Below are 24173 nucleotides of genomic sequence, written 5' to 3'. Positions count from 1 at the left end.
TACAGCACTCAAATGTCATTAACTAAGGTTTGCTGATTTAGTATACAAACTACAAATACACCCCACGAACCAACCTCTAATCTCCCTCATTTCATATCTAACATGGCATCACATCCAATAAACTCCCACAATTACAAATCACTGCACTAAAATAAACACTTTCAGTGACCTAAACAGAAGGTCTACCTGCATGACAAGACTGTCGATCACTTCACCCAATATCACTATGAACAGCTAGCAATTAGTTTGACCATTCACCACACCCAAGAAAACATTAGCTGACCACCAACAGAAATCCAATAGCACAAAACGTACCATTTACAAGTTGGCACCAACCTACAAATTCACCAGATCAACTATAATAGTTCTCCACACAAGACCACTTGCATCTTCAGTTCCACAGAGCAGCATGTGAGCTACAATTACATAGTAGATTAGTAGCAGTGGCTGACGTAGCAACCAAACTCGGCTGTGGGGATGTTCCAATTCCATTGTTTTTTTAAAAACCATAATCTGAACGATTGCACAGGTGTGTGGTAACGTGTAGGTGTCACTGCATGGTCCAAACAGGCATGACCGTCATACTGTAACAAGAACACACTGTTAAGAAGACTTGGTGATAGAGTTGAGCTTATCAAATTAGATCTGTCTGACAAAACATTTGTAGCACACAATTGACGGGTTACTTTACTTTATAGTCCAATATTTTGCAGTTGTTGCACAGCTACATCTCTGGGAACTGCAACATTACACAGACATCTGCCGATTTAATGATGTGTCCATCAATTGTCCATGTGAAGTAATAGGCAGGTTCTGAGGAAGGAATGAAGAACACTAGCCATCCCTGCCAAAAAGGTTTTCCAGCTTTTGTGAACAGCCATGAATACATTTTGGAATAGTCCGTTTTCACCCATCAGCTTTTACAATATAATTCTCTTGTTTTTTTCACTGCATCTTCTTTCTCCAGATTCCACCAGTAGCTGCTTTTTCTCCTCTGCCTTTCTTTTTAATGCCTCAATTATAGCTTTTCGTTATTTCATCAAATGTTTCCTGTGTCTTAATACTGTTTCTTGGCTGCGGGTACGAAAAAGGCAAGTTGAAACTTCAGAATGTGACTACCAATACAACAAACATTTTGCCTGAGCTGTACACTGGGGTGACTCCATCCGCCCCCTTGGAGTTTACTTATTCTTGCTCTCCTTGGCGCTTTCCCTCCCTCCCCATGCAGCTACCCACAACTCAGTGTAGCTGCACACATAACAATGTGTATGGGTACATACTGTTGACAGTGCACCATGACCACTATCATTTATAAAAATAGTGGCGAGTTGCATCACTAATTCGGAAAGGTCTATGCATAAAGACCATGAATGAATAGGACAGAAAACGGATTGGTATTTGCGAATCGCGCTCTACCTTGGACATCCTAGATTAGTCCCCCAACCCGAGGACTACATTTTCAGGATTGCAGCTAAAATGTAAAAAAAATAAAAAACACAAAATAAAAATTCAAAAAAGATAGTTTAGGAATTTCGATTTGGGGAACCAATCCAGGATGTCCAAGCACCACTAAAGACTTTTAGCACAACGCGGCAGCCATTTACAGGTCTCTCGGGACTCGAACCTTTAATCATCAAGTACTATCAGAAAATTGTTTCAAGATATTTTCACAATCAACTTTCAAACCTGGTTACCATACCAAGTGTTCAATTTCAAGGCCTTGAAGACGGCTAAGGTCGAAACATGTGTTGGCTGACTCTATGAGAATAAATTCACCTACAGATGAATACCCTGATGATATTGGGCCTCCTTACGACCCGGGTGGTAAGGGATTACTGGTACCCGTAAGGGTACCAGTAATTCCTTACCGCCCTATTCCGAGTTCCCTTTGCGGGTCCTCCCTTAACGGCTGGTTTTTCCAGCCGTTAAGGTCAGGAAACGCAAAGGGACCTTGGAGGTAATTACGGTACCGCAATTTGCGGTACCGTAATTGCTGCCTTCCCCATTCCCATTGAGCCCTATAGGGGCTCAATGGGAATGGGGAAGGGCCATGGTGAATGGGAAATTACCGCCCCGCCAACCTTGGAATGGGGCGGTAATTCCACCATTCACCATGGCGGAATCCGGCGGCAACCATGGCGCAACTAGCGCCAGGGTTACCGCCTGGGTCGTAATGAGGCCCATTGTTTTACTTTCATTCTAAAAGACTGTATACCTAACTTTAAGGAGGTAGAGTGCGATTCGCCAATAGCAATCCATTCTCTGTCCTAGCTGCACACATACTCTGACCTGGACCTCGGTCCCCGAGGGCATTCAACCCATAGCGCTTCGCCAATAACATAAGAGAAATCAGTAGACCATCTCTAGTTACTCTAGAGGAAAGAGATGCTGTAAATGAGGTGGGCATTGTGTAGCATTCATCTGCATGTGTGAAAAGGGGAACAACTCCACATAGGGACGTCCGATGTACCCTCCTCCCCGAAACATCAAATAGATTAACAAAAAAAAAAAAAAACACATTGCTTACCTAACTAGAAAAGCATGACTCCTTGAAATCCTTTTGTTCACGTATCTCTCTTCTACTTTCATCGATACCCTCTATCAGCAATTTCCAATTAACTTCACCAGGAATTGCAAAGGCATCCCTTCAAACGCACAGAGAATTGTCTGAATCAAAGAGTGCCATGATGATTTGAGTTATTGTCTAAAAGAAGAAATAAAATAGGTAAATTTAGTATGTGCCAAGTATTTGTGAACCAGGTCTATACCCAAAAACCATTAATTCATAGTGAGCTTGCTATGGATGCTCCTGCCTGATGTGTCCCGATTTATGAGTGAAGCGTCTCTTGGTGATTGGTTAACTTCCTCCAGAACTTCCACCCAATGTGGCTTTAACTAGTTGCATCTGTTCGTAAATTTAGAGGTGTGTGTGTTCTGGAGAGGCAATACGTTCTTAACTGCAGAGCTCTTGTACCTAAAATGCTGCAGTCATTTTGTGTGCGTCCTTCAAGACAAATATGTTTCAAAATGTAAATATCAACCATAGAGAGCCCCACCTTGCAGACAGCAACATGTACAGGAAATAGGAGGGTATGCAGTGACAGAACCCATGACCAAAGTGATCTTTACTGGGGGGAACAAAAAGTAACTATTACACCCTAGCAGGAAGGCCTTTGCTAATATGAGCCAGGTACTATCGTCCAGAAGGGTCACAAGTCGTCCCCCCCCCAACTAGCATCGCTAATGTGCAATAAATTATGCACTACAGCTGAACTGGTGCAGCGCTAACTGCTGCAACCAAGTAAACCAAGCCATGGGTAAACTTTACAGAGGCATGGTTTCTCACACATGCACCACGGCTGGATACATGTAGATAACCCATTACGTAGAGGGTCGGGTGCACCTATCTGAGGAAGGCATGGACTATTTGTGTGGAACATTGTGGGGGCATTGGAGTAGCAACAACATTAAAGCCAGGGAGGGGCAGCCAGTAGGAGCATTTATCCCCTACTTGGCAAACGGTTTGAAAGCAATCAGCCTGATCTGTGTAACAGTCATTGTGTGGAACTGGGAAGGAGTCGCCCCACCCACGAAAAGGGGGCTTCTGTATGCTGAACAGCTAGGGCGTCTTATGGCAGATGCCTTCAAACTGGAGGGCCCAAAGGATGCGAGTTGGTGGGGGGGCTTGAAGGATTATGGTGCCTTTTTTTTTTTTTAAACTTTTCTTTATTGGCAAGAAGTAGCAGCCGGTACAGTGCAATTTACAACAATGACACACATTTCATGTTGAGGCGTGAATGATAGAGTACAAGTTCTACAGAAGGTCAGATGTAGTCCCAACATAGGTTAATTACAATAGAAGTATGCATCATGTAGAGTGATCCACCCCCTGATCAGGAGAAGGAGGGGATAAGAGCTCCAGGTCCACCTTGCGGTTCAAGTAACTACAAAACTCTGTCCATATGCATTTAGGGCGAGCATTACTAGGCAGCATGTTAATATAGCCTTCTTCACAGGATTGTGTCCAGGTGAGTGCCTTCAGCCACATCTCCAGGGAAGGGGGGGAAATCTGCGCTTCCAGCATTGCAGAATGCATTTCTTGGCCACAATCGCCGTCACATTCAAAAACTTAGCTTCCCGTTTCGCTTCAGCCCCCTCCCAGAGCCCAAACAGAAGAGACAGGGGTTCCGGATCTACACAGAACCCTACTATTTCAGAGAGGGTTTCAAGCACAGCGTTCCAAAACGGGGCCAATGCCCCACAAGACCAGAACATGTGTGCGTGGTCCGCTTCATTAGATCTACATCTTTGACAGGGGTGGGATTGATCCCGGGCAAATTTTCCAATCGCGTAGGGGGTGTAGTACAGGCGATTGAGTAGCTTGTATTGAATACATCTAACTCTGGAATTAAGAGAAACCTTGCGAGTGTGCATGCACATTTTGGACCACATTTCGTCTGTGATGTCTAATCCCAGATCCCGGCTCCAGGCATCCCGAACAGTGTGTGTGGGGGTTCAACAGCACGCGCCATCAACATTTTATACAAGGAGGATACGATGCCCCTACCATCAGCGGAGTTGACTATATAGCAGACCTCGGGGGACTCAGGGGGTTCGTCCGGGTAAGAAGGCCACATGTCCTGGACTGCCGCCCTAATACGGAAGTATTGCAGCAGCTGAAGTGGGGACCTGGAATGCCCTGGCCTCCACGTATCTGGGGTGATGAATTTCCCGTCAGGGAACAGGTCGGAGAATGATCTGTATCCCAGGTCCGACCAGTGGCATATGAGGAGCTTATCCTGTGTGGGGGTGAGGCCAGGGAAAGACCAGAGGGGAAGCCATTTGTAGTACGGGGGGGAGCCAGAACCAGGCGTCAGAATCTGCCGCCACGCCCTTATAGTGGAGGCCACTGGGTCAGCAGGGGCCTGCAATCGATACGAGTGAAAAAGGATCAAGGACATGACATTCACCTCCCCGGTCGCCAGGATTTCAAGCTTAACGTGCGGGGGGGAGGGGGTTCCTGGTGGTGGTACCAGTATGTAGCATGCTGGGCCTGGGCGGCAATCCAATACTGGGTGAGGTCAGGTGCACTGAAGCCACCCCTCTCGTAAGGTAGGGTCATATGCTGCCACTTTCTGCGCACAGCCCCTGAACGCCAAAGAAAACGGGCGCACCCCGCGTGCAAGTCCGCGAAGTATTGTTTCCCGGGCCAAAGTGGAACGTTAGCGAATATGTACAGAAGTTTAGGAACGATATCATTTTTATTAGGGACAGTCTCCCTGAGAGTGAAAGGGGGAGGTTTCGCCATCTTTGCATCCTGGTATGAGCATATTGTGCGGCAGCCCCATAGTTATCAGACAATAAAGAGGATTTTGAGCGGGACACCTGGACCCCTAAGTATTTGATGCCCTCAGGTGCCCATTTGAGAGGGAATTCGCATGCAGGTTGGGAGGTTGCAGGAGTAAGGGGAACGATTTCCGATTTAGAGTAATTTATGGTGAAGCCCGAGAATGTGCCAATTTTGATAATTTCACGCATGATCGGGTCGAGGTGGACTGAGGGGTCTCTAATATATAAAAGCACATCATCGGCGTACAGTGATATAATTTCGGGAGTATCCCGCAGGCGAATCCCTTTGCGCACGTGGTTGTTATGTACACTATCAGCCATCGGCTCAATGGCCATCGCGAATAACAAGGGAGAGAAAGGGCACCCCTGTCGTGTCCCCCTGTGGAGGGAGAAGGGAGCCGATAGGTGAGAGTTAACCAGAACTCTGGCCACCGGGTTAGTGTATAGCAGTTTAATGCAGGACATCATGTATGGGCCAATCCCCATCTTCTCCAGCATCGCCCACAGATATTGCCACGAGACCATGTCGAATGCTTTTGGGGCGTCCAATGTCACGGCCACCGCGTTGGCTTGGGGTCAATTCTAGAGATGACGTTAAATAGTCGCCGAATGTTTAAGGCAGTGGAGCGAGCAGGGACAAATCCGCTCTGGTCTGGGTGAATCAGATATTTCATGATGGGGAGGAACCTGTTTGCTATGATTTTGGCGAAGAGTTTGGTATCGGTATTGATAAGGGAAAGAGGTCTATAAGAGCCACACTCATCCGGAGGCTTAACCGGTTTGGGGAGCACGGTAATGACAGCCTCACGCAGGGACCGGGGGGAGGGTGGTAAGGCGCAGCGACTCCTCCCAAACCTCGTGAAGGCGCAGAGCAAGGAGGGCCACATGTTCCTGATAGAACTCGGCGGTCAGGCCATCTGGACCGGGGGCTTTACCCTTAGGGAGGGCCGAAATGACAGCGGTGATCTCGTCAAGGGTGAAGGGAGCATCTAATTGTTCTTTGGTGGCTAGGGATATGCTCTGTGCTCTGGTTGCTGGGCATAAAGGGTTGCACAGAAATCTGCAAAGGTCTCAAGAATGGGCCGGTCGGACCAGTGTCGTACTCCGTCGTTGTCGATGATACTATCAATTCAAGCTCTACCTCCCTCGGCCCGGGCGAGATGGGCAAGAGTACGGCCTGGCCTCTCTCCTTCGCCATACTTTCGGGCCGCAATGGGGCGGGTCTTATCTCGCTGTGGGCGAAGGACTCGAACGTGTCTAGTCCAGTTCTAATCTGTGCCAGTTTGGGCGGAGAGGGGGTGGCCGCATACTCGCGCTCCAGCTCCCCAAGTCTGGGCTCAGAACGGCGCAGAGTTTCTAATATCTTTCAGGACCCCAGCCTCCCTGGAGATGCGCATGCCCCTGATGAAAACCTTAAAGGCCTCCCATCTCACCCCGTCCATTGTGTCATGGTGTTTGTTACCATCAAAAACGAGGTGATATCTGCAAGGATGTCGGCCTTGAAGAGAATATCTTGTAGTGCGTCAGACTTAAACCTCCAGTTAGAGTGCTGAGGGAGGGCCGGGTGCAAGACGATGTCCAACGTGATCGGGGGTGATCGGAGAGTGTGCGAGGGAGAATCTGTGTGGTGAGGTTTTTTGCCCATGAGCCCCGCGGAGAGAAGGAAAAGATCAATCCTGGAATGACTGTCGTGGACGGAGGAGTAAAATGTAAACTCTTTCGACATTGGCAGGAGTACCCTCCAGGCATCCACCAGACCGGCAGTGAGCATGTGTGCATGGAGGCGGAGAGCGGCCCTAGACAATGTTCTAGATGCAACACCGGATCTGTCCAAGTCAGAGTCCAGGATGAGATTCATGTCCCCCCCCCATATGATGGGAACCCCAACATAGCCGAGGAGGATGTCAAGCATGTGATCGAAATAAATCGGGTGCATCAATGCATGGGGCGTATGTGTTGACCAGGAGGCACTCCGTATTAGCGAGGAAACAGTGGAGGATCACATATCTACCCTGGACATCTATATGGCTGGTGAGAAGGGAGAACTCCAAGGACTTGTGAAACAAGGTGAGGACACCTCTGGATTGTGAGGAGAACACAGTGTAATGTTTGTTGGGGCCCCATGACGGGGCAAGAGAGGACGATAATTGTGCGAGGGCATGAGTTTCCTGTAAGAAAAGTATTTTGACCCGTGCCTCTGGACGTAGGCCGTGACCCTGCGTGCCTTCGTGAAGTTGCTGAGCCCTCTGATATTCCAAGACATTAGCCTAATAGCCATTCAGTAGCACTTGGGGGGGATCCGAGTAATGGGTGTCATATACTGTCGAACAAGTGCCGGCCACTTGTACAGTGACCAGATGTGTCATACCAAAAGCTACCACTGTCTCACCATTTTTGTTGTTATAACATCCCCCAATAACACCTCCCCCCTCCCTCACTGCCACCCCCAACACAGCAGTGCCCAAAAACCCACCCAAAGTCTCATGGCTTTTGTGCCAAGCCCAACGGGGCTGGACCAACCCCCAAACCAAACAGGGGAGCAACCAATGAACTAAACAAGCCAAACTCGGCGTTGCAACTGCAGCGGGGGTAGCTGCTGCCGTGAGCCCGATTAAGATAGTTGAACGGTGGAGTACACCAAATGGCGTACAGCGGTGGTTAAGTTAAGTATTTAGAGGTGACAACATAGTAGGGTACAGTGAGTAGGGGCTGCAGGAATAGAGGATCCCAGTATATGTGCAATATACCATAAACCATAGAGCTGTGACCCATGTTGCATTTCATGAAACCTCACAATGAGTTACGACAATAGGAGAATTCACAGGGGGAAAGACACATGAGTTTACAAGGAAATTGCAGATGACAGGCGTGGTAATAGTACCACCATGATTCGAGTAACAGGTGCATGGCAGGCCGGCTCAACCCTCATCCACGGGGTCACCCTCAGGGCCCGGGACAGGAATATGGGACTCCTCAGGGACAGTGAAAAAGTACAGTTTATTACGGTGGGTGAGCTTCAGCCTTGCAGGGAATAACATGCCGTATTCCACCTTCCTAAGCAATTTTTTCACACCATTGAATTGCCTGCGCTCCATTTGAACGTTGACAGAGAAGTCCGGAAAAATGCGGATAATCTGGGACTCAAGTCTCAGTTCCCCTTTTTCACGGGCCAGCCGTAGAATGTGGTCTCTATCTCTGAAGCTGAGAACCTTGGCTATAATTGGTCTGGGGAAGTCATCCGGCTTGGGGCGAGGGGCCAGTGAACGATGGGCGCGCTCAATAGTAAAGAAAGGGGAAAGTTGAGGATCCCCTAGGAGGTCTCTCAGAAGAGTCTTGACTGCAAGTCCCATTTTGCCTTTGAGGGCCGTCTCAGGAACCCCCACAATGCGGATATTATTCCTGCGAGACCTGGACTCCAAATCATGCATTTCGCCTTGACCTGCTTCATATCTCGCACCAAGTCAGAGACCATATTCTGGAGCACGTGTACCTCGTCCTCAGTGGCCCCAATTCTGGTCTCGGCCTCAACCAGCCTAGTGCCATGCTGATCCAATTTGGTGCGTAGGGAGGCTACATTGGCATTTATGTCATCTAATTTTTCATGAAATGACGCAAAGTTTTTGGCCATAGACTCCATGAGTGACGTAAGGTCCGGCTGAGGAGACCATGAGGATGCATCCGAGTCGTCTTGAAGAAGGGCAGCCCCAGCTTGGTCTTGCTTGGCCAGCGATTTGGCAAACTTGTCCATTGCTCCAGCCTTGTTGGCCCCACGTGCTTTGCCGGACATCCTCGGGGGCACCTTGATAACAGCAGAGAATGTATCCTAGAAAGAGAGCAATGGGGACCCGGGGTTTATAGAGGGACTAGGCCCTTAATCAGCGATAGGTCGGCGACTGCCTAGGAGGCAGGGGCAAGGAGCACCCCCAACCATCAGGCGTGTTCTGGGGCGGTAAGCCCACTCTGAGGGGCAAGCAAGGTGTCCGGGTGGCAGTATGGTCCGGGAGGGACAGTATCCTGCAGCGCCCGCCTCTGAGCCAGGAGGGCCTAGGCAGATGGGGCCAGTAGTGGAGGGCAGCACAGTCAGGGGCACATGGTGCACCCGGGGCGAGGGAGTAGGTGCACAGACTGGGGAGAGGAGAGTAGTGGACACCCAGGGTGGCACCAGGAGAGTGGTCGCGGGGGAGCCTGGTGTGCGTGGGGGTCACTTTCCCTGGTGGAGTGGAACAGGCACAGCCCGAGGATGAGGCAGAACAGATGGGCTCAATGCGCAGCGACCAGCTCCCCCAACCTCCTCACCTTGGGACTTGGCCGGACGAAGAGTGGATGTCCATCCGAGTAGGAGCAGGCCTCCAACCTGCAGGAGTGGATCCGGGCGGAATCGGGCCCCCAAACAATAACTGAAGCCCGTAAAAGGGAGGCCTCGGCACGGCCGCCAGTTCCAGCCGTCTCAGGGGACCAGCAAAGTCAGCAGCAGAGCCGCGTGGCAGGGGTGATCAGGTGGGGTCAGTGCGGGGGGGCCGCACCAGCCACCCCCGCTGTAATCCAGAGTGATTTCGCCCGCCGGGGGCCGGCGCCGTCACCGCCGCCCACAGGCAGGAGCGGGCGGCGAGAAAAGCCGCGCCGGCAGGCCACGGGCTCCAGCGCTCCCCCACGGGGAGAGCGGGACGCGGGTAACAGCACCGCTCAACAGCGGCCAGCTGTGGAGTCCAGGGAGGGAGGGCGGAGAGGGGGTAATCTCTGTGCCCCATGCGGCCACGCACTAAGCCAGCCGATGCAGGTGTCAGGCAGCCGGCCGCCGCAGCAAAGCGAACCCTCGCAGGGTGATGGGGGGGGGATGGGCTGCAAGAGGAGTCACGCGGCCCGCAGGCCTCCACCGGCGGCAAAGTAACAGGGCAGGATGAAGCAGAGGCGGTGGGCAGTAGAATGCTCGGGGTCCTGGCTCCTGTATGTACCAAGAACCGCTGATTGAGGCGGATGTGTAGCTCGCGGGCCACGGAGCGTGAAAGCTAAGCGGCCATCTGGCTGCTCAACAGCGCCCCCGATTATGGTGACTTTTTAATAGAAAATATAAGAATTTGTGGCAGGGGCAGAAATTATTTTACTCAAGGGGGGGCTCCGCATAAAAAGGCTTGAAGACCACTGCCATGGGTCCCCACCCACCCCCCAGTGCCAAGGCCTTTTTTGGTTATTTTGGTATTTCGCCATTCAATGCCTTATAACGTTTTCCGTTTCATTAACCCCTTAGGTGCCAAGGACGAGGTATCTCGTCCTTGGCAACAGGGAGGTAATCCCCAAGGACAAGATACCTCTCCCTTGGCACTTAAGGGGTTAAGGGAATAAAGTGACCTCCCACTTTCAAATAGCAAAGCAATTCACAGCACTCCTTTCACGTCCAGGTCAGAAAATTCCTGCTACCGCACCAGTCCTGATACACAAGGCTGCTGAAAAATCCAGACAAGCAAGAAAATAGCTCAACATCATCTAACGAGAATGAACTGGTCCCATCATTAGATAAAAAGAAAAAACATAAAAAGCATTCACCCCAGATCATCATAAACAATGATCAAAAAAGATATTTTCAAAATTAATGACAGGGATCACTATCCCTAGCAAGCATTCAATAAAGTTTACAGGCAAACTATCGTCAATAACTGCTGAGGTCAAGTGGTTGGAAAAAAACCAAACAAACAGCATTGAAGGGGCAATAAAATCCCTCCGGGAACCTTATCAACCTATATAGAGAATGTGACATAAGTATAACTAGAACATGCAGTAATCCAGAGTCCCTGAAACTTACATTTGTATATATTAAATCATGTAGCGATTTCCCCAAAGTGTTGAACAAACTAAGCGTAGATGAGTAGAGCACGAGTCATGAGGGGAATTAGAACACGGTCCCCTGCGCATAAAGGCTGGCACAACTAGCCCTACTGTGAACCGAAAAGGCAATGGAAAACGAGGGTGAACAAGGCATCTATGTGCCCTTTTAAATAAATGGCGTAAAAAGCTCTGCCTCGCGGGTATAGCATCCATAACTTCCAGCAGTGAAAAAATAATATTCAAAAGCATTACAATATAAAATGAGTCTTTGAATGCCAGACAGTTTGCTTTTTATGGGGGGCAGCTTTACAGAACCTCTTTAGGGGTGCTTTGACCTTGAACTTCACAGAGTACCTGCCCTGTACACTTTTCACATTACACAAATCTCAACAATGTTCCCCAGCTTGAAACGGGGGAGGGAGGGGGGGGGGGGTTGAAACTCTCCTTTAATGCAAATTCAGTTGCTGGATAATTAATGGATGCCACTTACTTGACTGGTGTTCAATGGCTTAAGTGAAAGCAATGATCAGGTTGCAAGCATTGCTAAGAGAAATAAATAGATGGGGGGGTGGGCATCTGTCCACTGTTGGTTAGGGGAGTCTTTTTCTCTCCCTTCTTCATGAGAGCTTGGATGGCCAATATCTGCAACCATTCTCTGTGCGCCGAATCACAACAGCAAATCTAAGCCCAAAGCACCATGTGCCACCAGAAGGAGGAACGCAGGAATCAAAGAACTCATTCATCAGGGCGTTTCAACCATCCCCAGCCTGAGACTACACCTGGCAGTGTGTGCAGCACACCCTGTACCAAACAGCGGCTCAAACAGTCTGCCACACACTTCAAAACTTAGCCAGCCTTCATGCTAGCCAAACAAAACGTTGCCACTCAGCACCCTGCTTCAGAATTAAGCAATATTAAAGATGGTGTAGAATGGTGCCAAATGGAGGTGTGGGTGCCAAACAACATTCTTTCAAAATCATTGCTTGCAGTAACTCAAATTAATTAGCGGTCAAATATTTGTAAACGCAGCATTCAGAATTTTTTGCTACAGGGTACGTGACTAAAAGTAGCGTTGGATATTTATTTCAAAGAGTAACGTAGGACATACTTAAGTACTAAAACTTGATTACTATCAATGCAGTCACTTGCAAGTTGGACAGTGGCATACTGGAGAGCTAGTGTGAAGGGTGGGCCTGCCTTTCAGCAGCCAGCCATCACTATTGGGTTCAATTTTTGCAATAACCTGTGGTTGGCTTTCTTCCAGCTTTGACCGATATTTAGTCTTTAGGGCTGCAAAAGTTGAAAATCCAATCTTGCAAGGGTACGAGGTGCTGAAAGGTAACAGTACATTGACTGCATTTGGATAAAAGGAGAAAACTGCATTTTGCCAAAATCCACCAAGGACAATTTTTTGAATTGACTCTCCAGTAGGCGGTCACTTTGAAGTTCCATTAGTTCTTCCTGGAGGTGTATTGGGAGGTGGGCGGGCCCCTACGTCCGATAGGAAAGGCTGAACCACTCCGTCATTGATGCTACAATTGTCCTCTGGAAAGTACTTTTGAGAGTGGTTCTGAGATGGTTTCCCATTAGTTCAGCAACACATGAAAAGATCATACTCCACCTCCACAAGAGCATCTGCTAATAATGAAACGCGTCGGAATGCAGACATTAACCCTCCTACTCCAAAGCCCCAACATTTTCTTAAATGCTGACATTTTTGCATTCATAGCCAATGATGTGGTTTCTTTTCTGTGCCTTGCAGGGAGAGGTTTAGAAAATGTAGCTTTTCAAAGATGTCACCATAGTAAGCTAACAGTACAAGCCTGTGTGAATCACACAGAGGCTCTTCTTTTGTCTGGTCTAAACCCAGGAGAAAGCGTCTCACTTTGTTCCAGAGTTCCTAAACACAACATAAAGCCTTTCCCCCTGGAGAGCAACCTGACCTCCATGTGAAACAAAGCATCATGTTCAGCTCCCATTTCTGCACATAATGTGGCAAACAGATGGGCTCTTGTGCGGTGCATCTTAATAAAATGCGCAATCGTTACAAAAAAAAAGCACCTCTGAGAGTCCATTCCCCATATTGCGCACAGGCAAAGCTTCCCGGGGATCACGCAGTGTGTGTGTCCACAATATATGTGGGGCTACTATCAACACTTTTGCTTTTAACCCAGTTCTAGCACCAGACATTGAAGGAGCACCATCAAAGAAAATACCAACACACGTCTCCCACTTTAGGCAGTGGGAACTTAGTGTCAATGACATAGATGCAGTTGCTCTGCCCTGAATGGGTTCACAAAATATTTCTCCACTATTTCAAGCACAATATCAATTCTGTACTGATAGACAGGTCAGTGATGCGGCGGAAAATTGTGGTGTCAGACAAAGATACTTTTGCATTTCTCTGCTGCACCGTCACTAAGCATTACCCGGTTGACAGTGAGAATTGTTGGCAGAATTACTCACTGCATCTGTAAAGGGCCCCCCCCCAGATAATGTGGTAAGAAGCTTCCAAAGCATTTGCAGGTACTGAGGCCACATTTTAACAGTGTCTTTTGCTTGTGTATGCCTTGTAGCTGCTGTACAAACAAATCCATGGTCTTCTTTGCTAAGGTTTTGTTTCCAAATGCGCCTTAAGTGTTGGCTTCAGGCTTGCTAGCGTAGCGCCACAAACCACACACTGCAGTTTAACTTGTCAGCAACTGTGATCCATGTGAACCCAAAACGCAAAAGACATATTTCAGTGTTTTTGCATTTCTCGTGTCCGTTTCCACCTCTCCTTCCGCTTTTCGTTTTGAGATTCCTACCATCTTTGGGCACTAGGAAACTATCCAGTTCTATGTGTTATTTCTGCATTTTAAAGCCCGAACACAAAAAAACAAAAATTCCCGGCCGTTTTTGTATTGCCTTTAAAGTGCGGAATTCACATACTCCCCTTCCCCCCTCCTTCCCCACCTGCTTCATTAACTCGTCAATCAGGCCACCCGCTCATTAACTCGTCAATCAGGGAGGACCCCCGAACTCCCAATTTCCCTCCCCAACACACGCATCTTACCCACATGCGCACACACAGTCCAAAACACTCCTCTGCTGGGTCTTACAGCGCCTGTCAGCCCCTGCATGCACTCATGTGTGACAGGGGTTTGACAAGTATGATCGTTTGATTTAGAAAGACTGCTCTGAGCCGTCACAGAGTGGTCTTTCTAAATCGACCCCCTATCCCCAACAATCGGTACAGTGAAAAAGATTTTCTTCACTTCGTACCAATGAACCATCTAAAAAAGGAGCCTGACTCTGAAAACATTGCAAACCTCCCACGTTAATTTATGTCACGTTATTTTGTTTAAAACCATTTCAAGTTTTCTAAAATTAAAAATTCTTTAAAAGATTTAAATTGACAAACACCACATAAGATTTAAAACTAACCACGTGAAAAGGCTGGGGGGCAAAAAAAAAAAAAAAACAGCTTGGGGGAAAAACTCAGCAGTAATGGGTCAGAAATGCTGCTTGGATTTAAAAAAAACACCACATTGATACAAGTCTCAGAAGACTCCCTGTTCAGATCGTGATGTTCTAGCTCGAATTTTTTGTTGAAGTGTGGTCCTGGACTAGGCCACAGGGCGGCGAAAACCACACCTGGATGCACATTGCACAGGGCCGATATAAACCTTCAGCACTTAAGAAATCCTTACTTGCCTGCGTGACTGGGTCAAGTGCTTCATTGGATTTTTCTTGCTGGGACACAGGTGGTTAGGTTGACACACCGACACGTGGAGCGATGCTGCTGCAATGAAAACAGTTAGTCAAGGATACATGTGTCTACCTGAGACTTAAAAAATGAGCAGGGGTTAAAACCAGCTCTTGTACCGCCCCAAACTGGACTTGAGAAAGGAACAGCCTCAAAAATAGGTTTGAAATCCCCCATTGTGACTCCTACTATACAATTACCCCACCATCACCCACAGCAAAATAGTCGTTTTAAAAAAAAGACATTCTTACCATCGGAAAGTCCTAATACAGATGTCAGGATTTTTTAATGATGCCATTGCTGCTGGGGACTTTGCTGTCCAAGATGGGATGATTAAGCCAATTTGTGTTCCTGCAATTGAAAAAGTACAATAAAAAAATATTATAAACGTACCAGATTGACCGTACAAATATGTGCGCACTACAATGCCTAGGATGCAGGGTCCAACCGGGAAATCTCCAAAGGTTCCCTATAGGCCAGTCCCACCCCAGATGGTAGAGAGAGCAGTCGAGCACATACCTGAAAACGTGACTCATACTCAGTCACAGAGACAAAACAAAATAATAGAGCGAGCGAGAAAAAGTGCATCAGCTTGTTATAGGTTACCCTTAACAGTTGTGAAGTTAATTAATCTACATATCTTACATAGAATATGACACAGTAGTTCTTAACTCACCGAGCCAACTTTTGGAAACATCGAGTAATAGCCATGTAGCTTATACTGCAGTTAGGTGACAGTGCTGACGTAGCAGCAGACTGCCGCGGCTGCCATGCCAGAAACGAGGGCCCCTGGCTTCTCTGCAACATATGGTGCCACATGCAGGCGAAGGCCTGGCACCCACTGCAGGATGATATACATGAATTCCACTTTAAAATCACTTCTATGGAAGCGGTGCAACCAATGTACTGTTGGTAATGCAGTGATTTTAGTATATCATGGGATGCATAGACTTGCTCTATAGTAGATGGCTCAGCAGGTTGACAAACCATTGCTGAGACTGTGTTTAAGGTTGAATTTAACTAAAACAATAACAAATATGCAAAACTTGTTAATCGATAGGGCTTTTTGCAATTACTTATGCAATTACTTATAAAAAAAGGAAGTGCTATATAAAATGTGTTTGGCCCAGGGATGGGTTAGTGCATTTCTGCTTCTGTTTGGCACCCATGAACCCAGTTTAATTTCCTAATAACTGCTGTCAGCACAATGGAAGCATTTATTTGTAAACTAACATCTTTGAGAATATAACCTGTGATAAAACACAAAGCAAGGGGCACACAAATTGTATTGGTGTGGTGCTCAGAGAGAATAAAAATTATAATAAAACACATCTCAAAGAAAACTAGTGAACGCAAGTTTCAGCAGCGTTTTTGAGTTTGGAAATTACTTTTTTTCCTTTTAAATGTGTAAAATGCAATTTGAACAATAATGCATGTAGAATGCCTGCTTTCAACAGTTACCACACTGCCCGCCACAGTGATGTTCATTCCGTGGTGTCACTTTCAGGACAGAAAAAACAAACGGGATGAGCAAACAAAGCCAGATAATGCGCGAGTGACGGCTGGGGAAAGGAGCCCTGCTTAGATTAGGTCACCGAGCGCCCAGCTTCCCTCTGCAAAGCTGGGGGCTTGATAAAGCCTGGTCATGGCTGAGGCAAGCCAGGTCCCGAGATCCGGCCAGACATCTGATGCCAGATCTCGGACCCGGCCAGCGCTGTCCCATGGACCAGAGGGGTGACAAGGCAGAGGGACAGCCAAAGCAGGGGGGACCGGTGTTGTACGATATCTGGCTACCCCACGGCAGATTCCTGGCTCTCCAGCAATCTGCTGTGGGGGGAGCTGGATATCATACAATACTGGCAATGCGTGCTTCCGTCGCCGCTCGCCTCTTCTTCCCCCATGGCCAAGCAAGGTGGGGGCACAGAGGGAGAGGGGTCCAGGGGGAACCAGCATTGCAGTGATCCAGCCCCCCTGCTCACCTTTCCCCACTTTGTGGGTCCAAAGGGGGAGAGGGAAGCAGAGGGACCGACAAGGGGGAGAGGGAAGCTGAGGAACCGACAAACGCCTGCTTCCCGGCACTCCGTCCAACTGTGGTGTGACGGTCTGTGCCGAGAAGTGGCATCCCTTACCAGTCAATAAGACGCTGGTGTCACCAGCAGGAAGGAACAACGCAGCGTGGACACGCGATCCAAATTCAGGAAAGAGCACGTCCAGGCTGCATTTATTTCCCGCGCCCTCATCACGTTGCACTGACTGAGCATGTATTTTCTCTTTTCTCGCTGCCTTAGATATCACGCCCCACAGATTGAAGACCTCTGCCTACAGTATGGCTATTTTTTAGGGCTAAATACTCATGGTTATCTTGCTGGCAAGACTACATAGGCGTTTGCATTTTCACTGTATACTAGCAAAGCAACATGCAGGCACCTAGTCAGTGAGACAACACAGGTAAATCAAGGAAGTTGCAGGTTAATGAAGGAAGTCAGTCCTATACAGAAAGAAAGAAATATGGGGTTGGGCGGGTCAAGAGACCACTTGTGGTACAGACTGGCCGGTACAGCTCAATGCACTGCCTGGCAGCACTGAGCGGTAAAGTCAGGCACATCTCCCTGCAATGTTCATAACCCCTCACCTCGTAAAGGCAGTAAAGTTACAGAAATCATACCAAGGGAACTGCATGCCGTCATAGTGAGCTCATTGCTGTTATAACAGTGAAAGCTGTGTTGCGCAGATAACGGCAGAACTGGTCATTGGGCCGGCTCTCGTCGGATCCGAGATCTGACACCAGATGTGTAGCCGGATTGCGGGATCCGGCCAGAGTCAGCCGCCGCAAACCCCAAACCCATGCTGTGCACTGGGTTACTTTGGGGAAAAAAAAAAAAAAGCGCCCGCGGCGGCACAGAGTAGGGGGGGCGGAACAGCTCATTGCCGCCATGAGCGCTCTGATGGCTCCGCCCCCCTGCGTGTACACAGCAGGACTTTGATACAGGTCACAGCTGCAGGAAAAGCAAACCAACTTCCTCTGGTGACCCCCATGCAGGGTGCACAGGGCCACCAGAGGAAGTTACAGTCCTCAGCCACGACCCAGTTTATTTATGCAATGTTTGTCGGATACATGGACCCGGATTATTAATTTATTTATGCAATGTTTGTCGGATACTTGTATCCGACAAACATTGCATAAAAAAATATACAGGTAGCCGTCACATGAATAAATAAATACCCCTATTATCATTGAAACTATCCCACACGATGCAGCCACCCAACTGCTTTCAGAGGGGAGCTGCAGGAGCTGTGCCGGGTGTGGTTCAAGTAAAAGAAAATGTTGCTTATGTCAAACAGAAATCAGCAGGTTTCAAGAATGAAGTTGCAGGACAATCCCTTCGGTTTAAACCAGGATTTCCCCACAGATTATCTGCTCTTTCACCATTAGCTAGAGTAATTGCTCTTTTTTATAGATTCTTTAACAGTCTGCTTAAAATAATCCTCTGTATGAGCTCAGATCACAGTGTAGACTAACATTGCTGTTGGTAGTTTAGGGGCACAGATGGATGGTACGGTTTGTTCCCTTGTACAAGTGCGGGTCGGACTGGGCCATAAAATTGTCTCGGACACCAATGAAAAAGTGGTCCATAGTTGTAAACGGCAATTCATTCCTTTTCTGACCATGTTTGAATAGTACCCAAAGGGGGAGTTTTTTTTTTATAAAATGGGATGCAAATTGTGCATTTCAAAGAATATTTACTCAGCAACACTGGTCAAAAGTAACTCATCGCCAGTGCCATGGAAGTGGAATTGATATATAGTTTGGAAAAGAAGCAGCATGAAAGAAATTGCCCAGTTTTAAACTATTATTTTGGACATTTCCTTTGATCGGAGGTCAACTGCCAGCTCCACCCGGCCAAACCCTGCCGCTTTGGACACCGCCCCTCCAACTCCGCCCCACACCGTCCCTTGTGGGAACCCCCACCCACCAAATTGTTTGTTTCCCCTCGTCGTGTGCGGCACGGCCATAAACCACTTCTGTTTGGGGTTGGGGGGATACCAGCCAAGAAGACACAAAGATCCACTGTTGGTGCAACTAAAATCAAAATAGGGAAAACAAACCCTTTGGTGTTTTGTTCTCCCCGTTCCCTTCCATTGCCGCGCTGTGAAACACCTGTGTATGACCTCGATGTAAATAAAAATATCATTATCATTAAATATTCCACGCACTTCTCCAATTTGAATAAGCATATTATAAATACGCAATAAAAAATAAATACACGCCCGTGGACGGCGTGGAGCACTCCTCTTTCTAAGCACGTAGACGTCCCATGTGAAAGCGTCACGACGACTTAACAGATATACGTCAATACGCCTTAAAGGCATTTCAGAAAGTATCGGCAGACTTTAAAACAAACACACAATGCTAGCGGGTCTCATAGGGACTTTAAATGTATGACTGATAATTGTTAGGTGGGACCCTCCTGTGTGCATTGCCCCTTTAAGGGGATGTGTTTTCCTCACGTGTATGGCCCCTTTAAGATGGGCCATGACTGTGTCATGGCCCAAGCTAATAAAAGGAGCCCCTGCAGGCACGTGAGACAGAGCGGCTGCAGACTCCCAAAGAGGAACGACTGAGTCTGTGTCTCATTATCCATGTAGGCCCCAGGCCTACACGTGGAGGCACAGGCCTGCACGCCCAGACACTGAGGGACCCGTATGCCAGGATGGCAGCCGAGATCCACTCAGTCAGAGGCCTGGCAGGCTGTGACCCCACGCCAGGGTGCCCAGGCCCATGGCACCCGGGGCCATGCCGGATGTCCAGGGCAGGCCCCCACCCCCACACCTAGTGGGACTGCACGGCGCTAGCAGAGATAGCGCCCAGGGGCGCCTGCCGGATGACCATGGCATGCGACCCCCAACAATGGCGACGAAGACCACGAGTCCACGTGGGCCCCCTGCTGCCGGTTAGTAGTGGGGGGGGAAGAGGAGCATCCGACCCCACCGCGGGTCCAGCGTGGCCTGCCCCTCACCGCCGCAGCGTGGGCGATGTAGGCCCGGGCTGCCCTGCGGTGGGGCACACACCTCGCGGCATAACGCCGCAAAGAGAAGAAGGGTGCGGCCCCGAAAAGGGGAGAAGAACATGAGCGGCGTCTGCCGTGAGGAGACAGAGGTTCCTGCGGGGGGAAGGGAGATGCTCCCCTTCCCCCAGCTGCATCCGCCACGGAGCAGGGATGTGCTGCCCTGGCCTTGTGGAGAGAAGAAGAGGGGCGCGGGCCACCCCAGCGCCATGCCGGCGGGTCTTTTCCTCTGGCCGCAGCCCCCAGACAAGGTGCTCGTGCGGCCAGGGTGGGGATCTGTCGGGGACCCCTGCGGCATGCACCGCGCAGGGGACAAAAGAGCCGCCCCGGCATCCGTCATGCCGGGGGGGGAAGAGTCAGCCTGCCCCAGACGCGCTCATCGCGCTGAAGAGGATCCGGGCCACACCCCGCAGCTTTACACCGCAGGCGGAGTATTAGAACAGCCGCAGGGGAGACGACACCAGTGTTTGATGCTCTCCCCATTTGGAAAAATGGTGGAATCCTGCCTGCGATATCCCCGGCCACGGCCCTCTGAGGAGGGTGCTCGTGCGGCTGGGGTGGGAGTCGCCCACAGATCCTTTGGCCCTCTACTCACGGAAAAGAAGTGAATTCCCAATGATCTGGTGCGGAGCGAAATGCAGGGGGTGCCCACCCCCATGTCCAAAACAGAAGAAGCAGGGCCACAGGGGACGACCTGGTCATCCATTTAAAGCGGCGGGAGCCGCAAGGAGGAGGCGAACATCAGCATCCTACATTGTGTCGCCGCTCGAGCCTTCATTAAAATTCTGGGCCCTGTGGCGGTGAAACAAAGCTCCGATGTCCGAGCTGCAAAAAAAAAAAAAGAAAAAAAAAAAAAAAAAAGGGAAGTGTGGGTCATGTCATGCACGCCCGCCCCCTGCGTATACCGGCCCATCTGTGAAATTAACATTAAAGACAGAGGCCGCCCACCTGCAGCAGTGATGCAGGCGGCACTCTGGTACACCGGCAGCCTCAGCTACTACAAGACCGGGCCACAGGCGGTGAAGAACACCTGCTCGGCTCGAAGCACAAGAGGAGAGGCCAGCCCGCCTGCTCAACCTGAGGTGGCAGGACCTGTGGCCGTATGCAAACTTGCAAGAGAGGTGACCCCCTGTGGAGACCACATAAGAGGTAGCACCATTTGCTGTGCTTCATCAATTGAACAAGGACCAGCTGACAAGGGTTGATGGAGCAGGCAAGCCATGGGCCATGCTGATGACCCGGATGCCCTTGGGCCGGCTGGCGGTGAAGCTCGGCATGCTCCCTGCCGGACCATTCAGGAGGGCATTGCTACGAGTCAGCACAGTGAAGACAAGAAGTGTGGGCCCCACAGAATGATGTCCCCGGCTGGGCAGTGAAAGTGGTAGACAGGGGCCAGCTATTTCCACCGGCACAGCGGCCAGCAATCTGGCACACCAGCCAGTCCCAGGATGCTTCAGGATCGGAGCTGGAAGGCCCCGGGCCTCGGCGGTGATCAGAGGTGGTGTGCTCCACGCCTGAACCGGGGGAGAATGATATGGTTCCTGCTGGAGCGAAAGTAATGGCAAACCTACAAAAGCCCGGGCTGCAGCGGTGATCAAGTGTATTGCCCTGGTGCCATGGCAGAAAAGGGCCGCAGGTGACTCCAGGTCAGCACAGACAAATCAGGTGCTCACATCATCGGAGGAGTCAGCCTGACTCTGGGCCCTGCAGCGTTGGCATCAAGATGTGCTCCAGAATGGAGCACTGCCACAGTGCTCCGGTTGGGAGCATAATTTAGGAGATGGGTTCCCCGACTCGCAGCAACACTGTCAGGTGACGTGGTACCGCCGGAGCCCCCCCGGCATCATCCCGGGGCATACAGCGGTGCAAGAGGTGAGCATGACAACCAGGCTGTAACCTACACCGCAGGAAGATTATGAAGACCCCAGGCCGTGAGGCGGTGACTCGTAACAGCGCTCCGGCGCCAGAGCCCTGGAAAGTAGAAGGCCCTCTAAAGAGCCCAGCCCAGCGGGGCCAACAAGGAAGTGATCCATGCCTCCATGCAAGAGGAGCTGAATAAATATGTGGTGGGCTGCCCCCACCACTCTCAGCGCCACGTTACCAGCATCGCCCTGTCACGAGTGCCCTGCTACCATGGGTGCGTGCCCTTGTCTGGAGAAGAGAAGGTGCAAGGAAGGTACGGTGCAGATGCAGGGAAGGAACTGTGCACCCCCAAGACAGCCGTGTGTCGCTGATATGTCGCATCACAGTGGCGCCAACAATATAGCACCACAGTCACCGTGTCTGCCCCACGGGTGTCTTAGACACCGAGCCACAAAGGTTCCTGAACTGCCTACCACTGGTGTTGCCATGCATGCCATGCCGTCGTGAGGTCCGACCAACGTGGGCTTGGGGGAGATACCTGCCGGGCCCCCCTGAGTCCAGCCAAAAACTTGTGGCTGACCGAACCAACACCTCGAAGCAGTGCAGCGTGCAGGGATGGGGTGCAGCTCATCATGAGTGCTTGTGTGCCCTCCTGCACCCCTGGGGGAAAGGACACTCCTGACTGGGGGAGCATCGCGAGAAGGGTGGGGTGAGCGATGTCCTGTCATCCCGGGCCCTACCTGCAGCACCGTCCCCATCAACAGCATCAGGAGCAGCCTGGACGCTCTGTGATCTGCGTCTCGCTACCCTGCTCTAAACATCAGGAGGATATGCCGATGTGGCCGCTGGTCAGGTGCAGTTTTGCCAGCCGTGGACTGTACCATCAAGGGACGAGGACCTGGGGGGGAAGGGACTCCTGCATGGACGGCCCATAACATCAAGGGTCTATGCCGATGTGGCCCCTGGCGTTCTCTGACAGGCGCGGCTTTGCCGGTTTTGAATTATGCCATCCATGGACCTGGTCACGGGGAGGTGACTCACGAATGGACGCGGATGGAAGATGGACTGGTGTCCTGCAATTCCATCATCGCTTGAAGAGGACTCAGTAAATATGCGTTTCAATGCTGTGAACCTGCATAGTAACTACATGCTTTAAGTGGTCTCAGTAAAGAATGATAAGATGAGGCCATGATCCCGCCGTTGCAAGGTGTGCATGTAATGCCAGCCGCCAACCATGGCGTTTGTTTGTATAGTGACCGTTCCGAGCCCCAGGTTAATAAAGGGTTTTGCAAACTGTGGTAGAACTGCCTATGTTCCTCTGGCAGCTCACCTGCCACGACTGTCACCTGTTGAGTGTGTTAAGAAATGGGTTAATATATGTTAGGTCTGTGACTAGTAGGTGTTAGGTCTTTAATTGTTTGAGCAAGCTAGGTATGTGGCGGTGGCATATCTTATTATTTGCCTACCCCACAAGTTCTAAACCGAAAAGTATTCTGTTTTGTAACAGGTGGGATGCCTGTATGTTTCGGCACTGTTTGTTTTGTTCATTATGAAAAAGGAGGAGTGTTAGGTGGGACCCTCCTGTGTGCATTGCCCCTTTAAGGGGATGTGTTTTCCTCACGTGTATGGCCCCTTTAAGATGGGCCATGACTGTGTCATGGCCCAAGCTAATAAAAGGAGCCCCTGCAGGCACGTGAGACAGAGCGGCTGCAGACTCCCAAAAAGGAACGACTGAGTCCGTGTCTCATTATCCATGTAGGCCCCAGGCCTACACGTGGAGGCACAGGCCTGCACGCCCAGACACTGAGGGACCCGTATGCCAGGATGGCAGCCGAGGTCCACTCAGTCAGAGGCCTGGCAGGCTGTGACCCCACGCCAGGGTGCCGAGGCCCATGGCACCCGGGGCCATGCCGGATGTCCAGGGCAGGCCCCCACCCCCACACCTAGTGGGACTGCACGGCGCTAGCAGAGATAGCGCCCAGGGGCGCCTGCCGGATGACCATGGCATGCGACCCCCAACAATAATGCAAGCAATACAAGGCCTCCGTTTAGCCTTCTCTTCCACACATTGCAAAGGGGTAAATGAACAATCCCCTCCCCGGGGAATGCCAAATCGCCCCCCCCCCAACCCCGTGCAGGAGAAATAAATAACTGAACTGTTATGCAGGAAATTCGTACCCATATGCGTCTGTCTGCATACGACACATATCTCCGCCATCTGCTGCACATACCAAATCCTCCAACCCCCTGCCTCCCGCTCCAGCGGGGAGGATAACTAGCTGTTGCCTGTACTGGTCACTGGTACAGTGGAAGTCCCATTGGGACGG

The 24173-nt window shown here is 50.1% G+C and overlaps 1 protein-coding gene and 1 long non-coding RNA gene across 5 annotated transcripts in view; one reads left to right on the top strand and one right to left on the bottom strand.

The window, feature by feature from the left end:
• Positions 1-24173, top strand: part of LOC138489439 (zinc finger protein ZFP2-like) — a 147847-nt gene that overhangs the window by 49658 nt on the left and 74016 nt on the right. The window lies entirely within an intron of this gene.
• LOC138489442 (uncharacterized) lies at positions 477-24043 on the bottom strand. Of its 4 annotated transcripts, none has more exons than XR_011274799.1 (5): positions 24025-24043; positions 15169-15268; positions 14866-14953; positions 2528-2704; positions 477-1074 (listed from the first exon to the last, which is right to left on the bottom strand). It is a non-coding gene; the product is annotated as an uncharacterized lncRNA (long non-coding RNA). The 4 variants fall into 4 exon arrangements; XR_011274797.1 differs by lacking the exon at positions 24025-24043 and adding an exon at positions 19025-19213; XR_011274800.1 differs by lacking the exon at positions 24025-24043 and adding an exon at positions 19025-19172 and having other exon boundaries at positions 14862-14953.

Source organism: Ambystoma mexicanum, chromosome 9 (genome assembly GCF_040938575.1).
Source record: "Ambystoma mexicanum isolate Mex_15411 chromosome 9, UKY_AmexF1_1, whole genome shotgun sequence".
Lineage (NCBI taxonomy): Eukaryota > Metazoa > Chordata > Amphibia > Caudata > Ambystomatidae > Ambystoma > Ambystoma mexicanum.
This window is presented reverse-complemented; position numbering and strand designations above follow the sequence as displayed.